At 41.6% G+C, this 25,488-nt stretch overlaps 1 protein-coding gene across 1 annotated transcript in view; it reads right to left on the reverse strand.

The window, feature by feature from the left end:
• KCNMA1 (potassium calcium-activated channel subfamily M alpha 1) overlaps positions 1–25,488 on the reverse strand; it is a 997,979-nt gene that overhangs the window by 87,154 nt on the left and 885,337 nt on the right. The gene's annotated exons all lie outside the window — the stretch shown is intronic.

Consider the following 25,488-nt stretch of genomic DNA (forward strand, 5'->3'; position numbering starts at 1 on the left):
CTGGTGCCCCCCTTGACAGGGCCACCGCTGCTGGCGGTTTCTGCAAGTGCTCCCTCCAGATTCAGGAGGCACCAGTCATTTATCCAGATAGGTTGTTTAATGCAACAAGGACACATAGTCTAGCAAACAGCCTGGGAACCAAGGCAGTATGTACCATACAGCCATAACACAAGATAAAGTGACACTGGCTAATGAGGGATCAGAGCAAGGGGACCTGAGTCCCAGTTTTGGGGGAACAGATCAAATTAGGAGAAGGCCCTGAAAGACCAAATGAATGTGTGTACATTGGATGAGTTTGGAATGTGCTGACGGCACAGTACATGGACAGTGTGACCACAGAGACACAATCAACCATGGATCAAAAGTCATGAGGAATAATCAAGACAGAAACAGAATACAAAAACAGATACTTGAGAGTAAAAAAGGGTCCTTCACTGTCCCTTCCTTTGCCCCATCCATCCCCATCGTTCTCTCAGAGAGGGGTCCCTGTCCCTGTCTCCTGGGAAGGGTCCCTGAGGCCATCATTGAGGGCACACAACCAGTCTGTCTCATACACCCTATCTCATGGGGGGTGGGGCTCGACATCCCACCTCCAGACTGCTGACATGCCATGCTGACATCTGACACCTAAAAAAGAACCTCAGAGTGGAGGCTATGTCCTGGCCAGATGTACTTTGACTCTGATGACAGCCCTAGTATTTGGTAAATATACAGAATTGTTTGATTGTTTGTATTGTTTCTTTTCTGTTATCAATGTGTATTAGTAAATTTGCCTATTATTGAATGAAAAGGATGTGGTTGGTCTGAGGGTGGGGGATGGATCCATTCCTGAAACAAGACCTCTGGGTCCTAAATCAAGAGCCAAGAAGGACAACTCAGCTTACCCATATGATGGGAAATCCAAGTGAGTTTGAATTGCAATAGAGCAAAAAGAAAGACATATTTGCAAAACCAGATAAATCTGGGGTCAACTAATAAAATCCTATACTAACAAAAAAGGGCAATTAGAAGTTAACGTGTGAAAAAGAAAATAGGAATAAAAAAGGACTAGTGAAGCTAGATTACAATGGGAGGTTATGGACAAATGTACTTTTTAGCCACATTAGAAGGGGAAGGAAGCTGCTGCAGCAGCCATTATACTGTCATTGCTACATCTATAGCAAATCAGCTAAACCACCCTAACGCTGACTTTAAATGAAGCAGGGTTAAAAAGTTGGAGTGGTTTTGCTACAGTTAATGCAATAGAATCACGCAGATATAAGAGTTGTGTCATAACCATTTATACTAGTGTTTGTTGATATTGACACAGTGATTACAGCTGAGCCCAACTGGTTGGTCAACCATAATCCACAGAAGGACTGTTCCCCCAGAACAGTCAAGGGGACCCGAGTCCCATTTTTGGGGGAACAGAATGCGGAAACATCCCCATGTGCCTCCTGTTTGTACATAATTGGATTAATGTTGCCTAACAAAGATCAAGCTGATCTACTTTGGTTAAAGCCCTTGTAGTCATGTAAATAATCCTAGCATATTTGGCCCTATAGTAAGAACCTGGTGTGCTGTGTAAATCTGGTGAAATAAATGAAGCCATATCTTTTAGTTTCCAAAGATAGGTGTTCAGTAAAAAATGGTAAAAGGGAAATCTCACTGTTAAAAATGATTTATAAACACATGTTAGAGAAACATCCTTCTTAACTGCATGTACCAGATAAAGAAAATGTCTCATTAGTGAGAAAACAGAGAAGCAAAGGTAGAGCTGTCATTGCAACCAAGGATCAATAAAAACATTCTGATAAATAAATGTAACCATGCTCTGCGACACATGATTGGCAACTGCTGAAAAATTATACAAGTTTCCCATTGCTGCTTATGAGAAAATTATGCAGATTAGAATTTGATTAGGTTTATATCATGAGACTCAATTTGGATTTTTAATCTATTAAGCTCCAATAAATGAGGCATCTGAATAGCTCCCCTGGGCAGCGACAGTAATAACCATAGCAGTCATTTTTTGCACCGTGTGTTCTGACAATTTCTCTAGCAGATGAAGCTAAGAAAATTCCACATTACTTTGTAACAGTGGCAAGAATTTCAGGTATATGCTGTGGGGAAATGGATTCTTACAAAATGCTTAAACAGAGATTTTTGTTAACAGCAACATCCGTTCTTCTGTACTAGCAATATTGTTTTTCCATCATCTTGCATTTATTTATAGTTGATTTCATGATCTGTCTCAGCTAAATAGGGACTGCAGACTTGTAAATTACTAAACTTGGAACTGAGTTGAAAGTAAGACCCTAATAAATGCTCTATGGGATAAGTCAGAACCAAAATTCCAGATCCTGATCATGTTTTGGGGGACTTCCAAGATCAAAACTTACAGGACTGGGCTTTATTTTCCCTAAGGGGAAAAAAAAATGAATTGGAATCCTACTTCTGAGCTGTCACAAACTTAAGAGACAATTTGGATTCAGAATAGGACCACCTATGATTTCTACCCCAAGTATTCCATGGATGGCTCTCAGGAGGTTTACAGCAGTATAATCTACCTACAGATATCTAAAAGCCTTGTCCTGAATGTAGCCATGCTATTAAAAGTGACATTCCAAATAAATGTGGTCAACCAAACAGTATATCATACCAATACGGAAATCCATCCAGAGGCATGCATCAGCAGTGCTTCATTCTTCTGTACCTATGCCTCAGTAAGACACCATCACCAATTTTAATAGATGGATGTGGCAATGCCACTCACTCCTCAAGGATCAAGCACTTGGAAATGATTATGTTAAAAGCACATCCATATGTTTTCCCGAGGAGCTAAATGCTTTGAGTAAGGGAGCTGGATTTAGTGATATGTTTGGGCCTGGGAGTTCTGGTAAAAGAAGGTACAATGACATAATGTTTCCTTCAAACTTTGAGTAATACAATTAATACAATGCACTTGGCCTAATGCAAAGATTTTGTACAACGTCAGGAATCTCTACAGACAACCAGCCCAAATGCCAAAGCAGCCACATGTGTGCTCTCAGCTCCCCCCAACCGCAGCAGAGAGGAGCAGCCTGATCGGCAGACAAGGAGCAACTACCAAGCAAGCCGGGGAGAGTTAAGGGAGGGGTGAGGAACTGGGCCAGTGGTAGGGGATCAGGAAGGGGCAGGGGTTCACCCATCTCCATATAACCATGCTGGGTGGGAGCTGTGCTCCTGAGCTGGGTGAACAGACTGGGCAAACATGCTCTTCAGGGGTGCGCCAAGTTGTTGCGGCAGTTCATGCAGTGGGGAGAGCAGGAGAGGCCTGGTACTCTATCTGTCAGAGTCAGTGGCTGCAGACAGAGTCCTCAGGTGAGTGCATATGAGGGAGTCTTTAATGGGGGTGGTGACTCAGAGTGCAGCCAGGGATCCTGCTCTGATGCTGCTTCCCAACCTGGGCTCCACTGAGGCCTCCACCCAGACAGATCCATTGGGTGGGTCAGCGGCACCTGGGCCTCCTCCTTGCATGGTGGATCCTCGAGGGCCTGGGGGTAGTGGGAGTGCCAGGAGTCCCTTCACCTGTCCTACATGTGCCTGGATTGAGGCCCTGGAGAGGCAAGTGTGGGAATTCCAGGTAGAGGTGGGCAGGCTGCAGGGGATCAGAGTGATTGAGGAAGAGACTGATGGGTATGTCCATTTTCTGCAGGATCACACACCTAGAGGGAAGGCATTACAGGAGGGAATCGATGCAGCCGGATGGCAGACAGTCAGCTCGAGTGATAGATGTTGCATAGCCAGGGTGACTCCCTCAGTGCAGCTGGAGAACAGCTATGGGGCTCTGGCATCATTGGTAGAGTGCACAGCAGTGGAGGCCACACCCACAGCCACCACCCAGCAATCTGAGAGAGAACCATGCAGCCAGAGAAGACGACAGGTCATCGTGGTGGGTGACTCCCTCCTGAGAGGAACGGAGGGAGCCATCTGCTGCCCGGATCCCACGGTACATGAGATATGCTGCCTGCTTGGAGCCTGGATTCGAGACATCACAATGAGGATTCCAGACCTCATAGGCCCCCCAACTACTATCTCATGGTCCTCATCCATGTGGGAGCAAATGATGCAGCCTGAAGTAGTCCAGGCAGGGTCCTGAGTGACTACATGGTGCTGGGAGCCAGGCTCAGAGGTTTGGGGGCACAGTAGGTCTTCTTATCCATCCTTCTAGTTAGCAGTTGTGGATAGCACCACAGCAACTGCATTAGATAGGTCAACTCACAGCTTCAGAGCTGGTGCCATTGTGCAGAGTTTGGATTCCTTGACCACGACCTGCACTTCTAGGATAAGGCCTTGTTTTGATGAGATGGCCTATATTTCTCTCCAAGACGTAAGAGTCTGTTCTCTTACAGGTTGGCTGACCTCCTACACAGGGCTTTAAACTAGGTTTGTTGGGGGACAGGGATGTTGACAACAGAGTGAGGCCAGGAACGATGAACTATGAGCCAGGTGCTGGAACAGTCCAAGTAAGTGCCAGGGACCCTGCTAAGCATCAGAAAGGTGGAGTAGTAAGGGCACCTATTGCGGGGATTAGATGTCGCTATACTAATGCTAGGAGCATGGGGAACACACAGGAGGAACCTGCTTGCAAATAAAGAATTCAACTTGGTTGGGTTAACAGAAACCTGCTGGGACCCTACCCACAACTGACCAGTGGGCATTGAGGGCTACAGGCTGTACAGACAGGATAGAGTAGAAAAAAAAATGGGGGGAGGAGGGGTTGGGGTGCATTGCTCTCTACACTAAGGAGCAATATACATCTTTTGTAGTTAAGTTGGGCCTAGAAGAAGGGCAAATTGAGGTACTATGAGTCAGATTACAGGGGGGTTGAAGAGAAAGGGACTTGGTAGTGGGGGTCTATTACAGACTCCCACACCAGGGAGACCTAGAATTCTTGAGACAGCTCTCAGAGGCAGTGCACTCAAAGGACCTAATTGTCACGGGTGACCTAAACTCCCCAGATATCTGTTGGGAGGAAAAAGCAGCCAGGTCTACCCATTCACGCAAGTTTCTAACTTGCTTACAGGACCTTCACCTATCACAGGAGGTAAATGTCCCCACTAGGGGAAATGCCTTACTAGACTTGGTGCTGGCCACAGGGGATGACTTAGTGGGGGGATCTGTGGGTACAAGGTAACCCAGGGGATGGTGACCACCTATTGATAGAGTTCACTATCCGGCAAAAGGTGAAGAAGGTAACTAGTAGGGCTGAAGTGCTAGACTTCAGGAAGACCAACTTCAACAAGCTCAGGAGATTAGTTAGGGAGGGACTGATGGGCAAAAGCATTGGAGAGATGGGAGTCTAGGAAGGGTGGATGTTTCTCAAGGGACTGATCATGTAAGCAAGAAAAGGGACCATCCCAGTACACATTAAGGGGGGCAAAAAAGCAAAGAAACCCTCTTGGTTGAGCAGGGAAATCCAGAAGAACCTGCAGGGGAAAAGAGAGGCCTGCAGGCTGTGGAGGCAGGGGGCAGCCATGAAAGAGAGGTATACCTGCTTGGCTCAAGCTTGCAGGGAAGTAGTGAAGAGAGCCAAAGTGGAAATGGAGCTTAGGCTGGAAGCAAAATTTAAGAATAACAAAAAGTCATTCTTTAACTATATAGGAAGCAAAAAGAAAGTGCAGGGTAACATAGGGCCCCTTGTTGGACTAGATGGACTAGGACGACTTGTAACAGATAGGATGGCCAAAGCGGAGCTCCTAAATGATTTCTTTACAGCTGTGTTCCTGGACACAGATACAAGCATGCATTCCACTGGGACTTTAGGTAAGCATGAGATAGATACCAACCCACCAACTGTCAGTGCTGACCTAGTAAAGGGCCATTTGGAGGGGTTGAATATATTTAAGTCAACAGGCTCTGATGGTCTTTATCCTAGGGTACTTAGGGAATTAGCTGGAGTCATAGTTGCACTGGTGCAACTGTTTGAATACTTGTGGTGCTCAGGACAGGTCCCAGAGGACTGGAAAAGGGCCAATGTGGTCCCTACTTTCAAGAAGGGGAGGAAGGAGGAACCAGGTAACTATAGGCTGGTTAGCCACACCTCTATCCTTTGCAAGACCTTTGAGAAAATTGTTAAGGATCACATTTGTGGGGGACCAGCAGGTATAATAATGCTAAGGGACAACCAGCATGGGGTCATAGCAGGCCGATGCTGCCTGACTAACCTGGTTTCTTTTTACGACCGGGTCACAAAATGCTTGGATAAAGGAAAAGGGGTAGATGTTATTTACTTAGATTTTTAAAAGGCTTTTGACAAAGTGTTGCACCCAATTCTTATAAATAAACAAAACAATTGTAATATAGATTATTACACAGTCCAGTGGGTGGAAAATTAGGTTATGGGACACACCCAGAGAGTGTGGTAATGGAGGGGTTGATTTCTAACTGGAGAAATGTGGACAGTGGAGTCCCCCAAGGCTCTATCCTGGGACTGGTACTGTTCAGTATCTTTGTTAGTGACTTGGATGAGGGAGTAGAAAGAACCCTGTCCAGGTTTGCAGATGCCACCAAACTATAGGGGAAGGTAAACAAATTAGAGGGCAGGGAGCAAATCCAGGCAGATTTGGACAGGCTGGGGAGGTGGGCAGAACAAAATAGGATATGGTTTAACAAAGAGAAGTGCCATGTGTTGCACCTAGGGAGGAATAATCATCAACACTCCTGTAGCCTGGGAGGTACCATTCTAAGTAGCACAACTATGGAAAGGGATCTCGGAATTATAGTTGACCCCAAAATGAACATGAGTTGCCAATGTGATGAGGTAATAAATAAAGCTACCCACACTCTTTCTTGCATAAGTAGGTGCATCACAAACAGGTCTAGGGAGGTGATACTTCCCCTCTATGCAGCATTGGTCAGGCTGCAGCTGGAATACTGTGTCCAGTTGTGGGTGCTGCACTTCAAGAGGGATGTAGATAACCTGGAAAGGGTTCAGAGGAGCGCCACCTGTCTAGTTAAAGGCCTACAGAAAAAAATACATGAGGACTGATTGAGGGACCCGAATCTCTTCAGTCTCCACAAGAGCAGGCTGAGATGTGATCTCCCCCTCCCATTCTGAAGACAAGACTGGAACTGGGAGGGGAGTGGGGGCAGGGCTAGGGGAGAGAAGCTGCAGATACACAGCTGCTCCAAGCAGCAGCTCAATCCCTCAAGTCACTAGATCAAACAATGAATGTCTGGGGCATCACTGTAACTCATGGCGCTTCCTGTGAAGTGCCATGACTCACAGTATGGAGCACACATCTATCGCTACGCATAATGTTACCATACGCAATATATCAAAATTTTTTGATAAATCCTGTGCACCTAGAATGGATATACTAGAGAGGGGGGAAGAGGATAGACTGAGGACTTTGTTTTCTTCTTTAAACAAAAAACAACTGATCAAGAGTGAGTATACCATCACTTGGCAAATCACCTTTGCTGAAGGCTATTTTGGCCATAGAAAATATTACTATGCCTAGTTTATTTTCTGATAGAAGGGATTAGGAGAGGACTTTGTTAGGGAGCCAGGAAACATTTTTAAAGTACTAGGGCACATAGTGTATTCCAAAGACAGCTACTTGCTCTTCAAACAGATCTTCAAAATATGCCTTAACAATAATATTCGGTAGAGAAACTACCTGTATTCAGAAAAGGGGTATTCAGTTGGCTTGTATGTCAACTACCAGAAGTAGAAATGCACAACAGTGGCCAAAGCTACATCTTTCGTCTTTCCTTATGCAGCATTGTTCCAGCTCATCATACATAGACCTTAGTCACATGTGTGCAACTAAATGCTAAAAGTGGCAAAATTGTTATATTAATTGTTAGTTATTCTTAAGTCAAAATAGACAAATGGAAAGTGCAGTGTGCGTGTGTGTGCATTTAGGTTCATAGTCCAAAAATCTGCTACAGCAATTGTATGGTTATTGAGCTAGGCAAAAGCTAAAGTAGTCTTAAACTGCTCTAATCTACAGAGACTTCAGTCAGGAAGTAGAAAGGAAACCCAATCCAACGTGTCCAGGAGCTGTTCTGGTAGCAGGGACTAGCTAACATATAGAACAGTGACTTGTGGACACATTATTTGCTGCTTTAACATAAGCTCATAGAGGAGCCCAAAGGAGTCATGTCACATTCACAAGTTAGGCCCAGTGCTTCTAACTATTTATAATGCAAGTTCCACATAAGTATCTGAAAATCAAGCAATGTTTTTTTTTCTGCATCATTTGCCATTCATGAAGATCCTGCAGTCATATCATAGTTATAATTTGCTGAAATTAAAAAAATAGAAGAGAATCCATTACCAAAGACAGCAAGAGGATAATGATTACTGTAAATATTTACCTTACAGTAGCATCCAAAGCCCCCATTTAGGATTCTATCCCACATGTTTTTGGTAGCAAAAGTGTCTAGCAAAAATTCTGTCCTTACTTCATTGAGATGCTGCAAGTGTTGGTGGAGCTGATGGCAAGAGGGAGAACAGGAGGGTGTATTGTTTCATACTTAAGCTATACCTACATCTCAATGTGATCTTATATAATCTAATATACTAGCTTTGATTACATGAACTACTGTAGTATGTTATGTTTTATTCCTGAATGCTCAATGTTCGATCACAACTAACCAAATATTAAATGGAATGATGGTATTAGGAACAAGTTTACAGAGGTGTACATTTTGTAAGTGAATAAAATCAAGAACAATTCTTCCCACTAGGATAGTTGTGATATTTTTCTTCTTAAAAAACCCTTAGTGAGAGAGATGCCACTTCCATGAACATATTATTTGGGGACTGGATTTATGTAAGTACATTTTGATGATGAATAATGGCTGCTGTTATTGAGCAAGTTGTTTCTTGTATTGTACCTTGTAGACAGTAATCATCATTAATAATTTGGTGTAGTGACGACACAAGACTTTTATAGAGAAATTGTTCAGGGTCACTCATCCATGCTTTATCTGTTCAGTGATAACTGGTGTCAAAACTTGTTCCTGTCCATATATTAAGATACAATTTGAAGATGAACAGGGAAGCAATATGCACTCTAAAAAGGTGTCATAGTCACATGTGTAGTCATTTTTTCTGACCAGTCAGAACTGAAAAGATTGAGCCTAATTTGGCAGTGGAAACTTTCACCTCTGCTGGATCACTCCTGGAATAAATTACATTAACCAGAGGGACAAAATCTGGCTTCCATTTTATATTTCAATAGGGTTGCATCAGTGTAAATGAATTAGGAATTTCCTCAATCACATCAAGAAAAAGTGCACATAATACGTAAGCTGGAACTAATAACGTAAACAAGCCAACCCCATCATGTTAAGTTCACACTATTTTGGTTCCCAATTTTTTCCCATCTTCGCTGAACATTCATCATCGGCATGCAAGTAGCTCATTAAAATGACAGATTGAATGAAATTATAATTTCTTTTTAGTCATATACCAGTCCGTGATATCCTTTTGGGCTTTTCTCCTTAGCATCTGTCATGCAGTTCACATATCTTCCTACATTTAAAAAGTGCCTGCAACACAAGTCTCTATATCAACTCCCTGCCTGTTTCATTTATATGGGATCCAATACCCAATGCAGCAGAAACCAAACTGGCAAACTACTGCGATAACAATAAAAGGTCAGACAGTATTCTCTATGTAGCAAAAATTAAGTGGCAGTAATAAAATATTTGCCAAGGTATCCAGTATGCAGCACAATTGTGCTGAAAACACCTTCCAGAAAGCAATGTTTAAAATTATAGTATTATATAGTCTATTCTTTACTATCACTGTTACCTCTAAACACTATTACTGAGTTTAAAAGTGTATGCCAGCATAATGTCTATAAACTTTTAAACTATACATATGCACCTATACATCTTTTATTATTTACTGGAGTAGAAATATAGATAATGTTTACATGGCTGTTTGATTTCCAGCAGCAACAAACTCCTTGTATTTTAAACTAGGATTTCCTACAGTTTTTCAATTTATTTTTCCATATTCCCATTATTTTATATTATTTTAAACTAGAAAAGAGCTACAACTTCAAAATTCAGCTCCAGATGTGGATCTTCATGGGATAGAATGACTTTTAGTGGGGGGATTAGAATCTAGGGTTTTGGAATGACCTTTCTGAGAAGGAATATCGAGCTATAAAACTGTGAAATAGCTTCTGTCCAACCAACTAAATATCCCTACTGATATTTTGTTTCAACCTAATTCCAAATCATTACTGTAACAAGAAGCAAGCTAGCACAAAAAAATCAAATGGCCAGGTAGACTACCGTAAAACAGAAATCTTGGTGTGGTAGACGCAAGAGCCTATCTCAATAAATGCATATCTACTGTCTTCCTTGAGATTTTTTTAGCATTCCTACAAATTACGCTTTCATTTTAAAGCCGAATTGGCTATAAAGATATTGTAGTGGAGTCAGACTGACCAAATAGATTTTGGATTTATGTTGCCCGAGTGAACACAAACTTATTTGACAGCTGACTGAAGAAGATTCCAACAAGCATCCCAATTACATCCCTAACTCTGGAGTCTTACCCTCCTCATTGAAATTTGACATGCCTGAATGGCTGCAATTGACTTTGGTGAAAACCTGGCCCCACTGAGATCAATTTGGCATAGTTCCTTTGATTTCAGTGGGCTAGAGCTTGTTCCCTTGTTTTTATGTTTAACTGTGATGCATCTCATTGTTCCTAATTGAGCAGATATGCATGTACGTGTGATTTTGGTATAAGGCATATGACAATACATGAATGTTTTAATTATGTACAATGTGTAATTTGGCCCAGAGTGTCAAATTGAGTAATTAAATGCTGGGATGTCTTTTTTATTTTATTTTTCTTTCACATGCTCATAGGTCAGAGATCATAATTGAATTCTCTCATTCTCTCTCTCTTTACATTTTAAATGCATAGGCAGACCTAACAAGTGTATGGCTTGCAAAAGATACCAGTACAAGCTGTTATAATGCAATGTTATATTGCCATGATTTTGTAGTGATATAACCACCTCACTGTTAACCTCCTTCATCAAGGGTCACAGTTAGGGCAATTTAACTGCTTTGTATTGCTACAGGATCATGTCTACATAACAGTTACAGGATAGCAGTTGATGTGTGTGCCTAAAAAGAAGCTCCACCTCCCCTTGTAAAATGGTACATTTGTCCACACCCTGAGAAAATCCCTCCAGTCATTTTTTAAATTATTAGTTAGTAAACACATCCAACCAAAGTCAACTTCTTTACAGTATGCTGATTTAGTAACTCAGATACAGATGGAAAGTACATAGTAATCCCTACTTTTATCCCTAGCTGGCAATAAAATTCACTCCTCCCTCACATTTGTTAAGGTTGCAGATACATATTGATGCTTTGATCACTTTACTTTTCAAGAATGGGAGAGTTAAAATCAACAACCTCACCCCAAAGTTAAGTTTTCATTTCACAAACAAGGACCTGAATTATTTAACCTGTGCCTTCAGGTAGATGTAAGCCTATTACGCTCACTCTTCTTCACCTGCTGGATATTTGAAAAGGCTGGATTTCTGAAATGCACGTAAAGGGGTAGGGGAAAAGAGTAGTGGCAGCTGGTCACTGTCTAGCTGGCCAGACATGGAGAGAGAAGCTTGCATGCAGCGGATGCCACCATATCCACCACTCCACACTGCCACTCCGCGTGCAGCCACGGCTCTGGGACTGACCACCAAAGTGCTGGATTTCTGAGAATTCTGGATTTTTAAAACCCAGATTTATGAGGTTATACTGTACTCTAAAATTTGTAAAATGTACCATAGGATCATAGGAAGGGATGGAAGCAACTTTAAAAGCTCATCTAGTCCATCCCCCTGGATCAATGCAGGATCATCTCTGGCTAGACCATCACAGAAAAGCGTCTGTCTAATCTGCTCTTGAAACTTTCCAGGGATGGGTGCTCCACTATTTCTCCAGGTAGCCTTTTCCAATGTTTGACCACTCTCAAAATCAGAAAGTTCCTCCTAATCTCCAACTCAAATTTCCTCTGCTGAAACTTGGGGCCATTGAACCTAGTCCTGTTACCTACAGCCATTAAAAGAAGGGAAAAAAAAGAAAAATTAAAAAAGCCCATTTCCATCCTCTCTGTAATTACCCTTCAGGTTTTTGAAAACTGTTATCAACATCCCTTCAGTCTTCTCAGACTAACCCTAGTTCTTTTAGTTTTCCCTCGTAAGTCTTGCTTCCCAGGACCCTAATCATTTTTGTTGCTCTGGACCCTGGTCTACGTCCTCCTGAAGTGTGGGGCCCAAAACTAGACACAGTATTCAATGTGAGGCCTCTCCAGTGCTGAATACAACAGAAGAATAATTTCTCTCATCTCTATGGTTTCAATATCAAATTCATTGCTTTGCCATCACATGACCATCTGTTTCTTTTCTAAAATTACCAGTTTCATGATCCAGGCACATATGACTTGTATGTGGAAACAGGGGCAGACCTAGGGAGAACAGGTGACTGCAGCTGAATCCCTGCCCATCCCACTGCCCCTTGGCTGTGCAACAGGTGCACAGTGAACTCTCCGAGCACCCTGGCTTGTTAACATGGCTGCTGATGAAGCCTGCATTGGAAGCCAATAGTTGAACACTGCCACCACTCATTCTATCCGCCTCCCCACCCCAACTATTTTTCTTGCTGCCAAATTGAACAGTGGGCAAGAGTGTGACACAAGCTTGCAGGTCCACCCTGGCAAGCCAGTGATCTCAGAGAGCTCACTGCACACATGTTGCACAGCTGAAGAGGGGTGTATTGACATGCTCTCTGCACCTCCCCTTGGGTCCACCCATGTATGGAAGCAAAATAGTTCTGTGTCTTGTGAAACTTAAAATGAGCTATTTTGTGGAATCAAAGGCCTCAGCATATTGGTTGTGTTGGGCCTGAAATGAAGACCAGGGACTATTTTATCTAAAGAGGAATTTGTAAAATTGTTGTGTATGGGTATGCAATGCACATGGATGTGAGGAAGTGGGCTATAAAGTGAAAGAAATATTGCACAATTATAGTTGAGGCATATTTTCTGTTCCTGCTCATCGTCAAGTATGGTTATGGATAGATGAAGTAGTGAGATTGTTCAGTAGGACTGTGCAAAGCTTTAGTCCCTGATTTGATTCACCAGAGATTCTACCCTATTCAATGGCTGAATGTCCAAATCTGAATTGAATCAGAGGACACTTTAATATCTCTGAATTGAATCAGAGCCCTCCAAATCGATTCAGAAAGATCCGGACACAGACGCTACTTTAAATGTTTCTGCTACATACCTCTAGGTAGCAGGTGGCTTGTGAATGCTGCGATGCTGGGGTGCATGGAGTGTCCCACAGAAATGTGGGGGGATCCCCAGCGCACTCGGCAGCAGACCCAGAAGTGGACCAGAAGTATTTCTGGTCCACTTCTGGGTCTGCCAGAGGGTGTGCGGGGGAGCCCACCCACACCACCATGGCTCAGCAACTGGTGCCTCCTGGGGTCCCCCTGTGGCTGATCACTAAGCCAGGGGAGGGATGTGGGGGCCCCAGTGCACTCCCTGGCAGACCCAGCAGTGGACCAAAAGAACTTTCACTTCTGGGTTTGCTGCCAAGCATGTGGAGGCCTTCCCCCAGCCTGCACTCCTGTGGGATACTCCATGCGCCCCAGCATCGCAGCATTCACAAGCCATGCTGGTAGCTTGAGGTATGTAGAAAAAACATTTAAAGCTGTGTCTATGTCCGAATTGCTGATTCTCTGAATCAGCATCAAACCTTCAGATTCGGATTTGGATTCAGCCGAATCGAATTAGGGACAATGATCCAAATCAATGAATTGAATCACTGTCCCTGATTTGGGCTGAATCTGAATCCAAATCAAATGGACCTTGCTTTGCATGGCCCTATTGTTCAGTTTTCCAAATGCTTCATGACACAGGCAAAAGACAATTTGGGGTGCCTTATTTTGAGAAGTATAATGTATTAACTCTGTGTTCTGTATGAGGCTGCTATTTTAAATTCTAATCTTCTTGAACACTAAGTAGCTGAAATAAGTGATGTGTGCCTCCAACCTTAATTGCACTTTAAAAGTGTCCTCACTGTTGAAACTCCAAAAGGGGAAAAGAAGTTGGTACAAGTGGATGTGGGATCTTCACCCTCCTTCTGAATTGTTCAGGAGGGAATATCATTTCCTATCATCCACAAAGCCTTATCAGAATTGTCAGACATCTCACTGTCCCTCAAAGAAACATAAGAACTCCCATGATAGGTTAGAGTAGACTAGGAGCATAAAACTTACGTTCTGTGGGCTGGATCCAGCCCTTGTAGCTGTATGATTTAGCCTATGGGTCACTGGACTGACCCCACACTAAAGTACTGCACATACAATATGCATACAGCATGCAGGCTGGACTCAGTGTCACGCTTCCTGCCCATTGTGCAGAGGATTGGTCTAGGATGTATGCTGCATACAGTTCTTGCTCCATGCTGCATGCAGCAGATGCAGCTAGTCCAGCCCTGTGTGCTGCATGCAGCATGTGCCAGCCTTAAGGTTCCCTATGCACATGGCATGCTGGGTGCACTGTCTGTGGCATGTGGAATGGACCCAGCAGAATAGGTCTGGGGCATGGGCTGCATATGATACCCTCAATCAACACCCTCCCCCTCCCCCATGCTGCCTACAGCACTGGATCCAGCCTGTGTGCACAGCAAGCTCTGGGGTTGATGTGTGCTGCATGCAGTGCATGGGCTGGACCCAACCCTGTGGGTGATGCTCAGAGTCAGTTCTGGTCTGGCAGTTCATCAACCCTGCCAGTGAATTTTACATCACTAGCCTAGACCAAAGGTCTGTCTAGCCCTGTATTCAGTGGCAAGTAGAGGATACTTCAGAGGAATATTTTGGGAAACAAGTTATGTCTAATGTAATTCATCTTCTTTCTCACCCTGCCAGTAATCAGCAGTCGTAGTTTTAGGGCTTTCATGAGCTGGAGGTTACATTTTCAATTGCTTGTGCCTAATAACACCAATGGACCTATCCTCTAAACATTTATCTGATCTCTTGTGAACATTGTTATGCTATTGGCCTCCGCAACATCCTGTAGCAAAGGATTCCATATGTTAATTGTCCACTGTGTGAAGAGTTCTTTCTTTTATTTGTTTTAAACCTACTGCCCCAGGTACCCCCTAGTTCTTAATACTTTGAAGTACAGTAAATAACAGTTCCCTATTTCCTTTTTCTAGATCATTCATGATTTTGTAGAATTTTGATACATCCCCCTCCTCAGTTGTCTTATTTCCCAAGCTGAAGAATTCCAGTCTTTTCAGTCTTTCCTTGTACAAAAGTCCTTCCATAACCCTGATCATTACTGTTGCCCTTCTCTATACCTTTCTTATTCCCTAGGAAAACATGGGGAGAAACAGCTAGCTCTTCCCTTTGATGGTAGCAGGAAAAGTTCCCTCAGATGAACCAAATAATGTGGAGAAGCCTTTTCAGACTTCAGTCTTAAGTATTCTCATGCCAGAGATCTATTCTTCTTAAAGCCCATGTTCCCAAGACAGCCTTTCTCTGGAGAATTACTTCCATTCTTACTTCTTCTACCAAAACCTTTAGGAGTTAGAAGTGGCTACCTACAGCAGAGTAGTATGTTCAGAAGCCAATCCACTTTGCAGCAAGAGAAAGCAGCAGGCTGATCAGATGCTGCAAGAAAGATGTGTTAGATACTTTCCATTTTTTCTCCTTCTCCCGCCTTCTTTGCAACCTGTGCCCCACATGATCAGGGATGAACTCAGTACTCCCAGCAATCTCTGAAAAAAAAACTTCTACTGGCTTTTATAGAGCCAAGATTTTACCCAATGCCTTTGGTTGACAGGCAGAGGTAGAAAATAGATCTACTAAGCCTACTTATGAACAAATGAACTGCAGGCATGAGAGCAGTTTATGGTTGTTTTTTCAAGCCAGGTTGATTTTTCGAGCAAGGTTCTTTTGCTATGCTTCACATGAAAGGATGAATGCTGAAATGGTGGGGCGGATGGAGCATCCCATGGGAGTGCAAGACAGAGGGGTCCCCCCAAGAAGTACTTCCAGTCTGCTTCTGGGTCTGCCACGGAGCACACTGGGGACCCCTCCCCACACCACAGATCAGCGACTGGTGTCTTCTGGATCTGAGGAGGCACCTGGGGTCCCCCCACAGCTGACCACGAAGCCAGGAGGCACGGGGGGTTCACCACTGAGTGCACAAGGGAACCCCCCAAGCTCCCGTAGGATGCTCCATCTGCCCCACCATCTAAGTGCACACAAGCTGCGCCTGGTACCTTGAGGTACGTAGGAAAAAAAAAAAAGCTGTGTCTATGACTGAGTTGCTGATTTTCTGAACCAGAATTAAATCTTCAGACTCAGCCGAATTGAATTGCAACAGTGATCTGAATCAGTGAATTGAATCATTGCCCTCCAAACTGGACTGAATCCCAATCGAATACTGCCCACTTTGCACTCTGCTACTGCTTATTCTCAGGTCTTTAGGAAAGAATCCTGAGCTCATAATCCATAAAGTGATGAGTAGAAAAAACTTTTCCGCTCTTGATATATTCCCTTAAGCTATATTTTAGGGTCTTTCTATGGGACAAAAAAAATGGAGAGAGATTTTTCCCTTTAATAAAACAAGCCAACATTCAATAGCCTCAATAGCCAACATTCAATACTCCTATTACAAAATTCAAAATTTTAGTTAAAATTCAGTGCCCAGGACTAACTTTAGGACCTAGGCACTTAAAGTAAGCTAGGATAACCCAATCAGGTACCTCTGGCTCTGTCTGTCTCTCTCCACCCCCCTCTCTCTCAATCTCTTCAACTGTCTGTTTGTCTGTTATGAAAATATTGCAAACAAAAGCCTAAAGACTGGGGCTTAATGACTCTACTTTTAGAAAATCATAAATTAAGAAAGCCTAGCTCAAATTCTGTGGTAGAATTTTACCTGGTTTTGGGAGTAGTAAGACTTTTTGTAAACTTTAGGGCTAGGAACAGAAGTTACACATAAACTGGTCTAAATAATCATAAAAAGGTTTAAACCTGTAAGAGAATAAAAGTTCAGTGCACATAAACTAGTTTCAAAATGGCTGAAACTGGTATAAGATAAACCTGTCTGAATGGAATGTAGTATCAGACTTAACTAATTTGAATCAAACTGCTTTATGAAAGTTCTGTCCCAGACCCCTTCCTGGTTCAAGTTAAATCACAGTCCCCCAGCATCCCAGCATGCTTTCCAGCCCTGGGCTGGGCTGGGCTGTCTGTTCCAACAAAGAAGGGTTTTGGGAAGAGGAAGAGACTGCCTCCTCCCCGCCACTGCAAACCCTGGCTGGGGTCTGGGAAGCAGGGGGAGGAGGGGAGTGGTTAAACTTCCCTTCCCCCAAATACAGAGCTGCCCTGCCCTGCAAAAAAACTTATTTCTGGCTGCAACTGTGGACTACAAATCTCAGAGGCACCTGGAAGCAGAAAGAGGAAGTGATGAGCAACACTGCAGAGTCTTACTGGTGTTATTCTGGACTGCAAATTCCAGAGACCTCGGGGCAGTAGGACTAGGAAGCGAACACATAGCCCATACTGCTGTCTTCCAGAGAACCGTGCTGTAACACGCCCTGGCTTCTGGCCTGAGCCACTGCAGGTATCTGGCTGCATTTCCTAAATCAAAAGTGAATACATCTGTTCAGTTGTTTCTCAGTTTAATTTCCGTAGCTTAGACTAACCTACAAAGACTGAATCAATTCAGCCTGGGGCTTTTTGCCTGTCTGTACTTAGCCCTGAAGGATAGCAGAGGGTTATAATGGAGAATCTGAGGTTTATCTACCCATGTGGAAATGTTTAAAATAGAGACTTTGGTAAACTGTAGTCATATGGAAAATTCTAACTGAATTCTTTCCCTGTGAAGTAGATTTATAGAGCATTAGTTTCAAGGGCCATTTGAAAAAGTTAAGTATGTAGATCTGATTGTGATTTTGACATGGCAACTAGTCCAGAAAGCTTACGGAAAGACCTCTTCCTAGTAATATAGCTAGAAGAACAAACATTTTGCAAATCTGGGCTATTCATAACCTTCTCTTTTTCCTTAATGCTAACCATATGATTAAAAAAAAGAAGAAGTTGTTTTGGTACCTTAGCTGAAGTTAATTTCATGGCCACTGACATGGTCCTTGAACAATTTCATTCCTAATCAATTCATCTTTTTATTATGGAAAACAACTTGGTCATCCTCAATCAAATTTTGAAAGTGTGACCTAAATATATTTAATTAATCACAACAGTTTTCAAATTTAAATGAAATTGAGCCATTTCTTTTGGTTAGTTCTTAAAGTGCCTCACTACTTTTGCCTCCAGGTTGAAGTTAGTACTAGATCTTTGGAAGTCATCCAATGCTTGGATCACATTCATCTTAGGCCATCATGGAATGAGCTGCTGAGTTGCCTAAAAATAACTTATTTGCGAGTTCTATTTGCAGCTGAAATGTCCAAGGAAAGCTTCAGAGCCAAAACATCACTAGGTTCTGGCTCTCTCATTTGAGAACATCTGTCTGCCTCTTACTGCTGCTTATTTTCTTTTGTGTATGCTGATCATCTTGTGGTACTTGTAATAAAATGTATTTCTTTTGCAGTGGCTCCCTAATTTTCCCAAGCTGAAACAGCATCAGTGAAACTTCTGATGATGGAGCCAGACAACTCTAATGAACACATCAGCCTATGACTGGCTGCTGTTGATGCTATGCGATTGCTACTACTCTGTGTATGTAGGACAACTGCCTAATACAATTCTCAAAAAAAAAAAAATATATATATATATATAGACACTTTGGTTGGTGCACTGCATTTCACTATACTATCTGGCCTTTCATCCACTAATTTCAAGTGATGTTACCCTACCAGCACTTTAAAACATTAAGTTATTCAATGAAACACACAAACTTAAAATAAACAGAGCTCAGCACCCAAGTCTAATGTCTAGAGTACCTAAACAAGAAAATCCAGCCCCACTGTGCAGCTGTGTATGGTTTAAATGAGAACATATTCTATTGTGGGGGTGTTAATGTGTTTCCAAACGATCAGGTATACTTCATGACCTAACATAAATTACATATAAACATAATGGTCATAATCTTGGACCTACTGAACTTAGTGGCAAAATTCCTGTTATTAGTAATGTGACCACGAGATCACCATCAATAAAAATAATGAAACCAGAAATTCTATACAACTGCACATGCTTCTATTCCTTTGGTTAAGAACAGAATAAGTGCCATACTGAGTCAGACCAATGATCCATCTAGACCATTATCCTTTTCTCTGACAGTGGCAGAAGTCAAAACTATACAGGGAGAGCATCAAACAGGTTATCTCCAGAGTAACCTATGCCCCTGACATTCACCATTACTAGTCTACAGGTCACACAGGAAACATCTCCAGCCATTCTGTTTTATAGATATTAACTGATCTATCATCCATGAATTCATTCATTCCCTTTTTAAACCTAAATGTGCTATCGGTCCTCACCACCTCCTGTGGTGATGAATTCCACAAGTTAAGTATGTGGTGCATAACAAGTACTTTCTCTTGTCAGTTTTAAAACTGTCACCTACTAATTTCATTGGATGCCTCCTAGTTCTAGGATTCAGAGTCTTGGAGAACAACAGTTCCCCATTCACTTTGTCCACACCATTCATAATTTCAGAGACCCCTATCATATCCCTCCTCAGCTTTCTCCTTTGCAATCTGAGGTGTGTTAAACTTTTCTAGTCTCTCCTGGTCTGGCAACTACTCCATGCTCCTGATCATTTTGGATGTCCTTTTCAATATATTTTCTAATTCTGCTACATCCTTTCTGATATGTGGGGAGACAGAACTACACACAGTAATCAATATATGGGTGCACCATACATTTGTATAGTGGCATGATGCTGTTCTCTGTCTTGTTTTCCGTTCCCTTCTTAATGATGCCTAACATTTTATTGAGTTTTTTGGTTGTCACTGCAAACTGAGCTGATGCTTTTAGAAAACTCCAGGGCCTCTTTCCTAAGTTATAACAGCTAGGTCTGAACCCAGGATTCATAAAGTTGAGGTTATTTTTCCTCAGATGCATTACTTTGCATTTGTTGAAATTCAAGTTCATCTGCCATTTTTTTGCCCACTTGCTTAGTTTGGTTAGATCTTTCTGCAGCTTTTCTCTATCAGCTTGTGACTTCACTACACAGAGTAATTTTGTATCATCTGCAAACTTGGAGATTTCACCCCTATTTCCAGGTCATTGATGAAAATGTTGAACCAAATAGGACTTAACACAGATTGCTACAGGATTGCACTCTTGACCTCCTTGCATCTATCCATTTTGTTCTTGAAAACAAAACCTCACCTATGGTTTGTAGGGACATCTGATCATTAGAAAAACAGATTTACTCAAACCCAAACCTTGTTGCATTTCAAGATTGGTGAAGCAGTCCTTGCAAGAAAATTCACATTTCAGTGCATTTCTGATAAACTTGTAAATAGTCAGTGGCAGCTCTGCAGCCAAGCAGCAAGGCAAGGATTCTCCTCAAGATCAGGATAACAGAGACCAGAGAATTAAAGCGCATACCAAAGAAATTAAATCCAATTCCATTTTAGGGATATTAATTGGATTGCACTGATTATATTGGATCTTGATGTAGCCTAAACTAAGTTTCCATATTCCTTTACCGTCTGTACTAAATAGAAAACCACAGAGCTGCTGATCTCTAGATTCACATACTTTCCTAATAAATTGCTCAAATGCATATAAATATCCATTTATTAAACAAACAATATGTACTGGAGCAAGGAAAGATACCAGAATTGTGCTCACGAGGCTGTTTGGTATAGCCCATAACTATGGAGCTCTCTCATAATCCTATAATATATTATCTATATGTTCCATTTTCTTGAAGTGATTTGCATAATCAAGATGCTATCACAACTATCGTGGGCATTGGAACTATTTTTAATTTTAATTTAAATAGCAATTAAAGAAAGACAATGGATACACAAGATAATAAAGTAAGTGATTAGCAGCATGCAAATGACATAGACTTAATGATAATACCCTGCTCTATTCTCCAAAGGGCCTGTTGAGAGAAACCCTTCCTACACGTGGTTGTTCAGCTAATATGCCTCAACCTACAATTACAACATTGCTGACACCATTAACCACTGAAACAACATCACTTCATGAAATCCTTGTTGTCTCATTAAAATGCAAAGGGTCAGGTAATTTACCAGCTTTGTATGTCTAGTTCTGTTGTTGATAATTAGCATTACCCAGCATAGACTCCTGCTGGGAACTAAGGAAACTTTCTGAAATATTAAAGAGAAACTCCCTATATCTTTACTGAAAAGAGTCAGTGATGCCCAGAACATACCTTTGTATTGATGGAGGCACAGCATACTGTTTTTAAAGGGCTTGATGTCACAAGGAAGACACAAGATAGCAGGCTACTGTGGCAACTCAAGCATCAGAAATTTACTCTTACATAACTGAATCTGGATATTACATAACTGAATCTAGATATTCACAGAAGTTTAGGGCTGGAAGGGATCATGAGATCATAAGGTACAGCCCCCCTGCTCTGGGCAGGAAAGACTCCTGGGGTCAAACAACCACAGCAAGCTATGCATCCAGGGTAGGTGCCTGCACCACCCCTTCTGGGAGTCTATTCTATATGTATCTTCCACTGCAATTAGGCAGCTTTTACAGACAGAGGAACAATAACAAAACTTCCAGCTTCTTCCAGATGGAAGATCCTTTCAGACTTAAACAACAAAACAGGTGATTCAGAAAAGATATGAATATTTTGTAAAAACACAGAAATTGGAGAAATACATTTTAATACCCAGGCTTTCTTCCTGCTAATTGAAGCATCATATCATCATTTAAAGCCTTCCTGCTAACATTTATGATTAGTTCACATCTTGTTAGGGTGTAGAATGGTATCTTATTCTTTAAATGGAACTTCGGGAACATAAAACACATTCCAATAAAAGTGAACAGAAAATTATGAATTCATTAAACTACTTTGGTATCTTGTGCTATATATAATATTTATATTCCGACTACTGTAAAATATGCTTTAATATCGTTAGGCAACTATAAGGACTTAAATATTTATAAAATGGCTAAAGATAAAGTATAGCCCTCTTATTCCTACATACAGATGATGTAAGGCATGCAATCAAAGACAATAACACTTTCAGCCCATTTGTCATCTTAAAGGAGCCTTTCAACTTCACCTCCCTTGTGTACAATCTACATAAGAGTTGTTGCCTACATAGGCAACTCCAGAGGAGTTTGCTCCTTAAAAACTACCAAGAGTGCTATACTTCACATAAAACAGGGTTTTCTGAAAATGGAGACAAAACTATAAATTTGCAAGCAAAACAGCTCCAAGTGGGGCTTCAAAATGCTTCTGCATTTATCTCTGGGACATCTGGGAACAGGAAGCATTTTGATTTAATATTTCATAACATAGAGGCAATTGCTTCCTTGCCTGGTGTATAATTAATGCTCATAACAAGATAGAATTTTTTTTATTTGTCAGCATCAGAAATGCGCCAAAAATACACCTTCCTAATAGGGGATTTGCTTTTGGCATGTCACACAACAAATAATAATAAAAAAGGGCCACCATGAATTCATAACAGTCTTGGGACTATTCAACACATTTATAGTTTAAGTGCGAAATCACATGCTTGATGTACTGTATTATTTACCTCCTATGTCCAGTTTAATCTTCCTGTGGACATGGCAGAAGGTTGCCTGAAACTAGAGGGGGTGATGCGGTGATTGTAGAAGTGGGAAGACCTTCAGGCTAGGCCTTTGCCATCAGGAAGTGAAATGGTTTTAATTAAACATATCCCTCCGCTCTTCCCATATACTTTCCCAGCAGCAGCAGCATCAAGACCAAAAACCACCTAGCCAGAGTGTCTCTCTCCCCAAGGAGCTATTTATAGAAGATGGGAAACTTTTCTCAGGGAGCCTAAGTTTAGGCAAAAGAGGTTCTACCTAGTAATATATCTTTCTGTAAAGAGAAAAAACAGAGCATGGACAAGGCATGAAGACTCTTTCTGCCAGTCTTTTTCTGTCTTGTTTATTCATCATATTCCAATCTTGCATAAACTAGCATATGTTTAACTTTACACAGCATATAGTTTCACTAAATAGAACTATTTACATGAAGAAATTGAAACTCATTAACTCCTTTTACAATTGAAGCCTTGCACGAGGGTTGTCAATCACCCATAAATTTACAGAAGGTCAGAAAAAAAATCAGGCTAAAAATACCTGTCTGTAAAAAAATTGAGCCATCTGTAAAACTCTAAGCATCCAGAGCTGATTGAAACTCCATAGTGAGGAAGCAACTAGAGGCAGAGTTGAAGCACTGATAGAGCACAGCAGCACCACCTGGTGTCCAAGTAGAAATGCAACACCCTCAAGGGAGCTCTTCTCAGAGTTTTGTAGACCCCCTCCCTCCAAGCCATGTGCTTCTGCTGTTCCTGAGTCCTGTTCACTGTCTATAACACTGATGAATCACAGGGAGGATTCTTTGGAGGGTCTCCATTGAGATGGAAGAAGCAGGGCTGGTGGGGATAAGGCCAGGGTCTTGACTTGGGAAGAGAAATAAAGTACAGGGTATGTTCAGGGGCATCAAGGTGCATGGGTGAGTAGGGGATCTCAGAGTAGGGGAGCAAGGGGATAGGCAGCCTGGTGTAAAAATATTATTGCAGCCAAACAGGGTTGCCAGCCCAAAAACATATTTTTTACTGCAAATATTTTACTAATAACCAAGTTTTTTACTGTGATTGCTATTACACTCCTAAATTTGAACCCAGCCATTCTAACTAGGGCCTGGCAGATGAGTTACATTTAATTATGTAAAATATATATCAGTAAAAATGTGTCAGTAGAAACAAAAAGTTTAGTTGTAAGTAAAAAGGTTGCAGTGTGTCAGTTAAAAAAAACAAAAAATTTCTTTTGTTGGCAACCCTGCCTTCAGTTTAGACTCCCCAAAGCAAAGACTACATCTAAATCTTTTTGTGTAGCACATCTACCACAATGGGATCCTGTTGGGGCCTTTAGGTGCTATTATCCTATAAATAAGTAAAATAAGCAAATTATAATAACAAACCAACTTATCCCACTTAGTTTCATAGTTTGTAGGGTGAGAAGGGACCTGAGCATATCATCGAGTCTGACCCCTGCCATGGCAGGAAAGAGTACTGGGGTCAAATGACTTTGACCCCAGTACTTAACCCACTTATATGAGTACGGCAATAAATGAAAGTAAACACTGAGATATATTTGTTACAAGAAGTTAATATTACATAATTTTATCATGATTTAGAAGGCTTGCAACCCAATATTCTAAAATAGTATTATATGTGAGCACAGAACATTGGATGTTGAGGATGGTCAGCCCTTGATTTATACGAGGTGTAGGCTTCAAAAAGGAATTGCCCATAGGGTGTATTTAAGAAACAAACAAAAATGTCAGCTGATCTGTCACACACTAATTAGAAAACGGAGAAAGAAATAACTATTGATCAGATATTTCCTAGTTTTGGTGGTCACAAAATCAAGGTGTCTACCACTCTACTTTGGTGAAAGTTCCAGGAACACTATAGGATTACAAAATGAAAATTTGTTAACTCAGCATAATCTCTGAAGAAAGTCCTTAAAGACAGATCATGGCATCACTTCTGCATGATCTTTACCTTTTTGCCAGCATGGGTTTAGAGAGGGATTCCAAATAAGAGTAAAAATTTCAAAACCACATAAATGATTCAGAAAGCTAAGTTCTATTTCCAAAGTTTGACTCAAATGTTGGATGTCCAGAGACTTAGACTCCAAAGTGCATAAATCACACTTGGAAAGGAGAGTTAGGCCCACAAGTCACTTTGAAACTTTAAATATTTATGCCAAGTTTTTAATATTTGCCTACACTATTCATCTACTTATTTCTAATATTCTATCAACTTGTGAAATTTTACAGGGTAAGATACATTTGATTACATAATAAATAATTGCAATTTTAATGTGAGCTTCTTAGAATCATTCAACATTGTCCTAAGGGTATGGAGAACTGTACTTTTTATATGCTTTCGAAGGAGACAGGAAGCGGCTACTAAGGACTGCTGCAACAATTACATCTGCCTAAGTGAGCTAAATCACCATAATTTTGAATCTGAATGAGGTAGGGTTAAAGTTGGAAAGGTTTTGCTGTACTTGTAGCTCTTCAGAATTAAAAAAATATCGAATCATAGAATCATAGAAACAATGAGTTGGAGGGGACCTAGAAAGATCATCGAATCTGACCCCCTGCCATGGGCAGGAAGAAGCACTGGGGGTGACAGGGGTCATAAGACCCCAGCCAAGTGCCTATCCAGTCTCCTCTTGAAGATCTCCAGGGAAGGTGAGAGCACCACCTCTCTGGGAAGCCTATTC

This window comes from Crocodylus porosus, unplaced genomic scaffold (assembly GCF_001723895.1).
Source record: "Crocodylus porosus isolate Cpor-Errol unplaced genomic scaffold, CroPor_comp1, whole genome shotgun sequence".
Classification (NCBI taxonomy): Eukaryota; Metazoa; Chordata; order Crocodylia; family Crocodylidae; genus Crocodylus; species Crocodylus porosus.